The sequence below is a fragment of the Sapajus apella genome, unplaced genomic scaffold (genome assembly GCF_009761245.1).
Source record: "Sapajus apella isolate SASKATOON/1434 unplaced genomic scaffold, GSC_monkey_1.0 scaffold102, whole genome shotgun sequence".
Classification (NCBI taxonomy): Eukaryota; Metazoa; Chordata; class Mammalia; order Primates; family Cebidae; genus Sapajus; species Sapajus apella.
Genome location: NW_022437042.1, coordinates 1,712,911 through 1,723,865, shown reverse-complemented (window position 1 = coordinate 1,723,865; position 10,955 = coordinate 1,712,911). Strand labels below are relative to the sequence as shown.

At 36.8% G+C, this 10,955-nt stretch overlaps 1 protein-coding gene and 1 pseudogene across 3 annotated transcripts in view; one reads left to right on the top strand and one right to left on the bottom strand.

Annotated features, from left to right (window-relative positions):
- Positions 1-10,955, top strand: part of KLHL13 (kelch like family member 13) — a 201,091-nt gene that overhangs the window by 42,375 nt on the left and 147,761 nt on the right. The window lies entirely within an intron of this gene.
- On the bottom strand, positions 8,417-10,001 carry LOC116536590 (annotated as a pseudogene).

Below are 10,955 nucleotides of genomic sequence, written 5' to 3'. Positions count from 1 at the left end.
GAGAGAGAGAGAGAGAGAGAGAGAGAGAGAGAGAGAGAGAGAGAGAGTGTGTGTGTGTGTGTGTGTGTGTGTGTGTGTGTGTGTGTGTGTGTGTGACTCTTCTGGGTTGCCCAGGCACACCTGTTTTCTCCAGGATGCAGGGCTCCACCAAAGCACTGTTTGCTCAGCAGCAATGAGCACATTCAGCTTAGGTCCTAGGGACAGAGTGCAGGCATGGCTGAGAGAATGTGGAGCTGTTCTGCCAAAGCATGGGTTCCCCAGGAGGGACTGTGCAGCCTCAACTCTGCCTGAGTCAGTGGGGAAAGGAGTGGATGGGGCATTCCCACCATTGCTTGGCCGCACAGGGAAGGGGCAATTGTTCACAGCTGGGCTTGAGGTATAGGGCCACTAAGCAGGGGTATTTTGAGGACAGTTTAGTCTCAGGGAAGATGTGCTGTGACTACTCGTACTCATCCTGGAGCAAGACATACTCTAGCATTAGTTCTCAGTGCAGTAGCCCTGTGGGCCACTTGGGGTGGGGCACAGTGTTGGCTTCTTATCTGAGGAGGAGCATAGCTTTGTGGTCTCTAGGCAGCTCCCTCAGCTGAGCTTAGTGCTAGTGAGGACTGCAGGGGACCCTAGTAGTGAGGACTGTAGGTATCCAAAGTGTGGATGGGAGCTGCTGGGATCCTCTTGCCTACATTTTCACCATAGAGAGAAGTTCCTTCTGGTTCCCAAGTGATCTCTCATGGGGGATGGGGTGATGGAGTCCTAATATTTCCTTCCATTCTTTATGTGACTCTCCTGAGTTTCTGTGGTCACCAAGGTTTGTGTTACTTATTTGACGTACCCTGGTGTTCTCCATTAGTTATTTGCATTAAAATATAGCTGTTTATTTGTTGTTTTCCTTGTTTTTATGGAAGAGAGGAGGCTAGGGGCTTCTAGTTGGCCATCTTGCTCTCTCTTCATTGCGCTTTTCTAGTGATACTGTTCTGAAGACTGGATCCAACAGAAATTGTGTGTGTGTGTGTGTGCAAAGTTGTGTAAATAAGAATGCTTATGCAATATTATAGTCATGTGTCACATAACCTTTTGGCCTGTGATGAACTGCCTACAAAATAGTGGTCCCATATGATTATAATGGAGCTGAAAAATTCCCATTGCCTAGTGAAGTCACATCTCTCCTAGTTTGGTAGTGCAAAGCATCCTTCACATGTTTTTGGTGAGGCTGGTGTAAACGACCCCACTGTGCTCCTTCTAGTGGTATAAAGGTATAGCAATACAGTTATATATAGGGCTTAATACTTGATAATGATAATAAATGACTACATTACTGGTTTATATATTTACTATACTTTCTAGTGTTATTTTAGAGTGTATTTCTTCTATGTATACAAAAAGCTAACTGTAAACAGCTTCAGGCAAGTCCTTCAGAAGGTATTCCAGGAGAAGGCATTATCATCATAGGAGATGACAACTCCCACATTACTGCCCCTAAAGACCTTCCAGTGGGATAAGATGTGGAGGTGAAAGACAGTGGTATTGATTATCCTGGCCCTGTGTAGGCCTGAGCTAATGATGTGTGTGCTTTTGTCTTAGTTAAAAAAAGTTTGAAAAGTTAAAAAAATAAAAATTTTGAAAATAAAAATTATAGAATATGGATATAAAGAAATAAAATATATTTTACAGCTGTATGTTTGTGTTTTAAGCTAAATTATTACCAAAGAGGCAAAATGTTCAAAAAAAGTAAAAAGGATATAAAATAAAAAAATTACAGTAAGCTAAGGTTATTAATGAAGAAAGAGAAATGCTTTTATAAATTTAGCGTACCTAAGTGTACAGTACTGACAAAGTCTACAGCAGTGTAGAGTAATGTCCTAAGCCTTCACATCTACTCACCACTCACTGACTCACTCAGAGCAACCAACTTCCAGTCCTTCAGGCTCCATTCATGCTAAGTGCCCTATACAGGTGTACAATTTTTTATCTTTTATATCATATTTTTACTGCTTGTTTTCTATGTTTAGATATGCTTAGATACAGAAATACTGACCATTATGTTATAATTGCCTACAGTATTCAGTACAGTCACATGTATTACAGATTTGTAGCCTGTGAGCAATATGATATACTATATAACCTGGGTGTATATAATAGACTATATCATCTAGGTTTGTGTAAGTATATTCTATGATGTTTGCATAATGATGAAATAACCTAATGACATATTTCTGAGAACTTATCCCCATTGTTAAGTAATACATGACTGTACTTGTGAGAAACTATTGGAAGCTCTCTGTCGGGGTCCAACCTGCAGACTCCGACCCAGCAAGGGATAACAAATGCACTCAAACACAGATTACAGTGAAAGAGCAGGCTAGGGGTCCATGGCCACAGACATGGCAGAGAGAGTTGGCAGCCACTGGCCCTACACGCTGGCCTTGCCAGCCTTTATTCAGCACACATTACGTGACAAAGCCTTTGAGTCAACACCACTAAAGGCCTAAGGCAAACATCATTTGTGGGTAACAAACCTGGTTGCCCTCCCCTTAAGAGAGCCATCAGCTTGTGAATGATTAAAGGTTAGTTTTAGGACCACATGAGTAAACAACTTATTTAGATAAACTCCCTTACATTCCTTTGTATCTACTCTATGTTATTTGAACAAGGAAAGGAGATTAGGCTGCCTTCAGCCATAACCTCTTTCCCAAGGCTTTTGCAAAAACCTTCCAGCCTTCTAAGAAGGTTTGTGACTAGTATAATTTTACAATCTCTCCCACCATCCTGACTGAACCCCCACAACTCTCTGTGTATATACCAATGGGAAGAATAGTTAAAGAATTGAATCATTGTGTTCATGGGCATGAACCTAATGACTAATAATTTTGAGCATCTTTCCATATGTTTATTGGTTATTACATATATCTTTGAGTATGTGTTCAGATTTTTGCCCATTAAGGTAAAAAATACTGGATTGTCTTTCATGTAGAGTTGTAATTGTTTTTATAAATTCTGAATGTATATCTTTCATCAGATATGTGGGTTGCAATTTTTTTTCCTGGTTTGTGGCTTGTCTTTTCATTTTCTTGGTAGTCTTTCTCAGAACAAAATATTTTAATTTTGATAAAGATCATTTTGTCAGCTTTTTCTTTCATGGATCATGTTTTTCATATCATAGCTACAAGACCTTTACTAACCTAAGATCCTGATGATTTTCTTCTATCTTTTCTTCCAGAAAATATATATATATATATATATATATATATATATATATATATATAAAACTTCTGGAAGAAAAGATATTTTATATATATATTTTTAGAGACAGAGTTTCACTCTTGTTGCCCAGGCTGGAGTGCAATGGCGTGATCTCAGCTCACTGCAATCTCCACCTCTCAGGTTCAAGCGATTCTCCTGCCTCAGCCTCCCAAGTAGCTGGGATTACAGGCATGTGCCACAATGCCTGGCTAATTTTGTATTTTTAGTAGAGATGGAGTTTCTCCATGTTGGTCAGGCTGGTCTCAAACTCCTGACCTCAGGTGATCTGCCCACCATGGCCTCCCAAAGTGCTGGGATTACAGGAGTGAGCCACTGTGCCCAGCCTATTTTTTTTTTTATTTTTTTATTTTTATTTTTATATTTAGATCTGTGATTCACTTTGAGTTAACTTAAAGCAAATAAAGATGTATTTGCTAGGAATACTTTCATTTGTTTAACTTGTAAAATAAATGTGCTATGGAAATGTATTACTAGGAGCTATTGCCTCCAGTTGGTATTTTGGAAGCATGGGATTTTTAGTGACATTTAAGCTCTTTTGACCCTGGCCAAAAGTTAGAACTATAGTTGATTTTGTAATTTAGGGACTTAAAGTGTGTAGAATCTGGAGCAAATAGCTTCATGAAAGAATACTTACTGATATTTATTCTTACTACTTTTCTCCTGTAGTTCTGTTTCATTAAAAATAAATGCTTGTCCTGACCCACTAAACAGTTTTCATGTCTCATGACTGGGTCCAGATCATTTAAAAAGCATACTGGCTTAACTATCTTCCTGAATTGGAGCTCACAATCATCACCACCTCTGCTACTAAATAAATATTACCTGTCATTACCCTTTTCTGTCTGCTTTGTAACAATTCTACTCGGTTTTTCTCTAAACACAATTTAATTTTTGTTATGACTGTACAGATTTTTAGATAATATATTATCAGCTGTGTTGTCAGAAAATAGCAGTAAATGGAGTAATAAAAGGAACTTATTGTGATGGTGTAGAATTTTAGTATCTGTTAACATAGCGACGTCTAGCCCTGGAGGAGCTATAACTGTTCAGTATTTGTGTTTCATTTCCTATTCCTGTTTTAGTCAAGTTTCTTTTACTTCTATGTAACAGAAACACCCTGGAGCTTGCTCTAGCCTAATGGGGCCTAGGGAGGCCAAGGGTAGGAAGCTAGAAGGGCTCAGTAATCTTGGAAGCTATTCTTGCTTCTTGTATCGTCTGTGTTCCAGGCTACATTGGCTCTGTTTCTTTTTATGTGAGTTCTTTACACTTTTCTCTTTCTGAAGACTGGCTTTCTCTGATTCTCTGTGCATATGGCTGTCCTGGGACCTTGGGATTACTTCTAGCTAGACTAGAATTGCTCTGCTCCAATTCCCAGGAGAGATAGTATATATAATTAGTTTAGGACATGTTCCACTTTCGGTCTAATCAGCTTGGCCCAAAGGTAGTTAGATCAAAAAGAACAACCCATGTTTACCTTGTGGGTAGATGCTATGCAGTTCTCAGAGACTGAGAAGGGTGTTGGGTCTACTGCAAGTTCACAAAGTGCTGGTTGGTATACATTTACCTTTTAAATGAATTTACCTTTTAAAATGAATTTTAATTAATTTGGTTTTCAGAATATAGAAGTTTATAAAAAGTTCATTGTATATTAAAAAAATAAAAACTAGGGGTATACAAACCTAGAAAAGTCACACTGTCATCAAAAGATGACTGTTCTTTTATTTATATCATGTTAAAATAATTAAATTTATATAACACATTGAAATTTAGTCAAATATATTGATCACAGAGTACTCTTTATTTTCAAAGATGGCAGTCGTCCACATACTAAACATCTTGGATCCAGCAAATGAGGGTGCTGTAGGCTAAAGAAAATTAATATTTAAAATATTATACATGCATTACAAATTTACTTCTGAAGAGTTTTCATTTAGATATATTAAAATTCCAAGTTGCAGGGGAGGGAAGATATAAAACCAACATTTATTGTGTTTCTGCCTAGTCAGTCACTTAACATATTTTATTTTATTCAGACCTTATAGTCACCCTTTGAGAAGTAGGCATTATTATTCTAGAACCAGTGAAGAAATTAAAACTCACAGAAAACAGCTAGTGAATATGTAGTGAGGCTAGCATTTAAGCTCAGGTCTGTGTGATTCCAGAGTCTCTTCTCTCTATATTCTACTGTTTGGGGGCATGAAAGTATACTTATCAAACTTTACTAAAAGAGATTATAAGTAGGACTATACAGAAGCTATTAAGTTAATTTTCTTGTCTGTATACTTAAGGCAGTCTCAGTGTCAAACATGTGATAATTATTTATCTGTATCTGGAGCAAAAAGAGAGTCATATCAGTTATCTAATGTTAGTCACTTAAGCCCATGGATTTTTTTAGGGGTCATTACAGTGATAAATCAATATTTAAAAATAGCTGTGGCTTCTTCAGTTTGGAGAGAAATGTTTTTTAACCTTATATTCTAAACCTTAATGCCTGCTAAATTGGGAATTGGAGGGAAAAAGGGGAAGCTGACCTTTCTTTTTTAGTCTGAACAAGCAGAAAGAGGAAAGCAAAGACTGACTAAATGGTATAAGGCAGTATTTTAAGTTTTCCATGTTTATCTACTTGAAACTTGTTATTCTTCAAAAACATATTTTTAATGTGAAAAATCAGAAAAAATATATGCTTTAGAAATTATTGTTAAAGACAAATTTTATAATATAAATGCTTTATGTAATAGCTACATAAAACAAATTTAAATTGTCTGGTATTAATGATGTAGAGGTAAAACTATCCTTCAAATATTTGTAAATTTTACCTGTGAGTTAATGATGGTTTACATTCTAATTTATCAACCTAAATGGCCCTGTCCAATACAATTAAAATGAACAATTATTTGGTTTATTGTAACTTCAGACTTATCTGAAAAATGTATAACAGCTACTATGTTGTAATTGCTAAAATAACTATAATAATTTTTGTCTCTGCATGGTGAAGAATATGCATTAAGACTTTAGCAGAAACTAAGACTCTGCTCTCTTTGTAAGTATTCTGATCAAATGTGGCTCATGACTTCAGATTAATTTAATATAAAGTAAATCTATCTTAATGCTTTATTAAGAATTCACAACGACCTTTTCGAAATAGAGGAATTTGTGATGAAGATGAGCTAGATATTTCAGAGTTCACATTGCTGCTACCCTTTAGGGCATAAAAGGAGGAACCAAAATCATGCGATTTTAGTTCTTTAATAGTTTAGCTATTCCTTTACAAGCCATCTTTTCTAGGGACAAACTAATATAGAATGACATACTTTAGGTATCAAACATAAAGAGTTTTGACCAAACTGCTCTCAGCATTTCTGTTCTGAAAGTACCTAATTAAAAGTAACCCCCTTGTTGCCCAGGCTGGAGTTCAATGGCATGATCTCGGCTCAATTAAAAAAAAAAAAAAAAAAGGGAACCCTGAGTTACTGGGCCAGATATTGGCTCAGCATAGGAAAAATGAAGCCCACTTAGAGTTAATGGGTTGAACCAATTGTCCTCTGTAGTTCATTTCAGTACCTCTAATGTTTTTCTCATTGGTAATCTTGGAGACAGTATGGGAACTTATTAGTGACACAATTTTCTTCTTCTGAAGCTAAAAACTCTTGGTATTGTGATCTTTTGACCTTTTATTCTCTCTGATTTCTTGATTCTCTTTTGCCATTCCTCTAAAGTTCAGCACATATACAGGTTAGTTGATGCACAACCAAATTTCACTGTAGTGGTGAGCATGTTATATGGATTTAATGAATTGGTCTATTAGTCAAATCTAGCTTATTGGCAGTCTTTCAGGGTTGAAATTCTAAGTAGTCTCTTTTCATGTCTATTTAGATCAACCCTTAACCCCAATGCTAGGCAGCTGTTAGGTTAGATCTAAAAGCATTATCAGGAGTCAGTTTTGCATATTCACAGTTAATTATTTGGTTTCTTATAAACCACTTCTCTATTTTTTTCTTTTACTTCTTCTTTGCTTCCAATTTCTTCTCTACAGTTTCTTAGTTCCGTGTGCTGTTTAGTCAGAGGACCAGTAGAAAAGAACATTTTTTTTTCCTTTTGACCAGATTTACAGACAGTTTCTGTGTTCTCCTGGTTCAGGTCTCTGTAAGTCACCATATGTGGCTTTCAACCCTATCAGACCTCCACCTTACCCTTATTAAACATTTTGTAACAGTTTATTTAATTAATGGGAAATAGAATTTATAGATAATATGACCTACTTATATACATATAACAAAATCATAATACTATGATTATAATATAAAGAATAAATAAATATAATGTATAATAAAACTGTATATATTTCAGGATATGACTATGAGGGCCTAACTGTACTAGAAGATGTAGTGAAGTAGTGAATGCTTGTACCTACTTCATCATCTTCTTTTTTTAAAAATTTCTTTCTTTATGCCTGTAGCCTAATCTTGGAAGTGAAGCTTGTACCTACTTCTAAAGAATAAGTTCAGGCTTATGAGAAGTAAGAAAGTAATTCTGTGTAGAAAGCTCTAGAAAATGAAAAATCAGTGGTACATGTGGATCATAAAATAAAAATGTTGGAATAAGTAACCAAAGACAAGACTTGTTTGTACATAATAAGAGAAAGAAGGAAATACTTGAAGCCGAGAAAACATGCCATGACAAATTACAGGCTCTCAAAATGAAGAAAATGAGGAAGTATGATATTCTCACAAATGACCCAAATGACCTGGGCCATATTGTTAAGGGTAGTGACAAAAATAATTCCCTATGTTGTGATAGAGAACACGATGCTGATGAGGTATCAGAGAAAGCATATTTCCTGTTTTGAAATATTACCACCTTAAGGCATAGTTTAGGGTCCTGGTACCTCAAAAGACCTTGATGACTGAATCCTTCTCTAGGTGATGAGATATAGAGAGGATGGATTAGAAAGAGAAACCATAAAACAATAAGCTATGGCGAAGATGCCGTAGTAGATGTCTCTATACAAAAAAGATAGAAAAATAACGGCAATTGCCAAATAAATACTTTCAAAATGAGTTTTTACAGCATGTGTTTCTTAGTGTTACAAAACATTTTTTAACACGTAGAATTTTGTAATTTGAAACATTTAAGTAATTTGTATTCTTTTTTTCAGTTCTTAGTTCACAAGTTTATTATGAAAAACACTGCAGTGCTCTTGTGCAGTCACATCATCTTACAGGAAGGGGAAAAAAAACAGTTGTGTTCAAAACAACTCACCAGGTTCTGACAATAACAAATAACAACTGGGGCTGAGATTTGAGTAGGGAATAAACTGAGTGCAGACAAATCATGTAATTAAATTAAATGGTATCCCTGAAAATAAAAAGAATGATTTCAAAACTGACAAGTAGAGGGGATGCCTTGGTACTTATTTTTTAAAATGTTCCTTAAGCTCCAATGATTGTTTGCTGCTATCCTTATCTACAGTCATGCTGAGTGAAGCTATAGCTAAATGAAAGTTAAATTGTATTCACGAGGCATTAATGTTTACATCTTATTATCTGCAGTCTCTCAGAGAAAGCAAAGTAACTACAAATAGTGCTATGCCAGAAACTGGGTTTCTTGGCCAACAATGTCACTTCAGCATGCAATGAACTGGTTTATTCTAAAGTGGTCACGGCTGTTGATGACCAGAAGCTTTGTATTTTTATATGGCACATCTTTTGGTCTGAGTGAAAACAAGTTTTTTGAATATTAACTATTTTCTGATACTTTGGAGTTACTGTTGCTCTTTCTGTTTCCACTTGGTCAATATATGGTTCATGGCAATACTGTACAAGTTTGAAATTTCATTACAGGAAGTAGTCTGGGGTACTATGGGTAACATGTAGCTTGCCTCTATGAGGTGCTGGGTCAGACTGCAAGAAAGAGTATTTTAGAGTATTGTCAAGTTCCATAATTGCAGCTTGGTTACCACAATATTAGCAATAGTTTGGAGCACTGAAAATCATTACTACATTCTGGTCATCACACCAGTTATATCCCTCCATCAGTAGCTGGTGAACTCTAGACACCAAAGTGAGGCCATTGGCATAATTAAATGTCTCAGAATTATCTTGCCCAAAGGTGTAACCAGCTCTTTGAGGAGGTATACCCCAACCACCACAGTCATCCGGATCTGACCATAGCAAATCACACATTGGACCCTCATGGGGAACTTTTTGTAAGCAACCATGTGCTCTGATATGATCCAGTGTATCTATATATGGCGAGAGATCACCATGTAGACAGAAGATCTGCCTATCCACCAAGGCAGTGAGAGAAAGATAGTCAAAAAAATCTGTAAAATATTCCAGACATTTGCATTTCCATATTTTCTTAAACAATCATCATAGAAACAATAAACTTGTGTGATCTGTCTGCTCTCATGATTCACTTGCAGAATGGTGATACATTCATGGTAAGGAACCTTAAGAGCTACAAGGAGTGTAACTGTATCAACTGAATAATATCCTCTGTCAACACAATCTCCCATAAACAAGGAATTTGTATCTGGTGATTTGCCACCACTTCTAAACAGCTCCATGAGATCATGAAATTGCCCATTTCACATCTCCACAGACAGTGACTGGACATCGAGCCTCTTGCACATTGGATTCTTTTGTCAGGATTTCTTTAGCCTTCTCACAGAGGCTCTTGACCTGGGACTTGGACAGCTGCTTACACTCGTTCAGCTCCTTGGTGAACGCCTTCTCGTCCATGATGCCACCTGCCCTAGCCGGCTGCCTCTCTGTGCTGTTCTTGCGCTGCCACCGCACACGTGCCACACGCTGCTGCCAGTTCCTCGTGTACTTCTGGTGGCTGCTGAGGCTGGCGCTGACCCGCTGGTTCTCATCGCAGTACTCTGCAGTGGGCCGTTGCGCCGCCTCCTCCCCTTGCTCAGGCACCAGAGCTGGGCTCTCTGTAATGGCGGCTGCCAATTTGCTCTTCAAAATTCAACTTCAAGTAATTTTTATTGAGATTCCTGTGGTTCATGCGTCTTTACTAATTTAATAACACTTTGTTTGTAATCTTTAAGAGTGGACTCAAATATCCTCTGACATTTTTGCCAAAGTTTCATTGCTTTTTCAGTAACTGCATTACTTTACTAAACACTTTTCGACAAATATATAATTGGAAGCACTCTAATATATAGTGCATAGAATGATATATAATTTAGTTTTGAGACAGCATCTTTATTTGATTCATGTTTCTGCATCCATAAAGACTTTGCCTTAAATTATTGGGCTTTTCTCTTTACTTCTTGTCAAATCTTACCTGTATTAGTATACATGCGGTGTTCCTGATGTTTTTGTGTTAAGTTTCGCCTAGCAGAGTATTTCTCTCTTCTGGGGTATGAGGCCATTCTTCATTGTTTGAGACTGCTCCATGTATTCCATAATCCTTGCCTCTGACCACCAATTGCTAGTGGTTTCTCTCAATAATTGTGAGTGGTAAAAGCACCCCAATACATTTCCAAAATGCTCCTCAGGGGGCAGTACTCAGTGACTCATTGGCTATTCCTAGATAAATGTATATGCTTACATTTCTCAAAAAACAACCTCCACAAATTTCATTTATGATTTAAAAACATTTAAGGTGAATCCATTTTCCCTTGGAAGAAGCGTCTTTTTTTTTTTTTTTTCAGTTTTGACTGTTGTGGATTGAATTGTGTC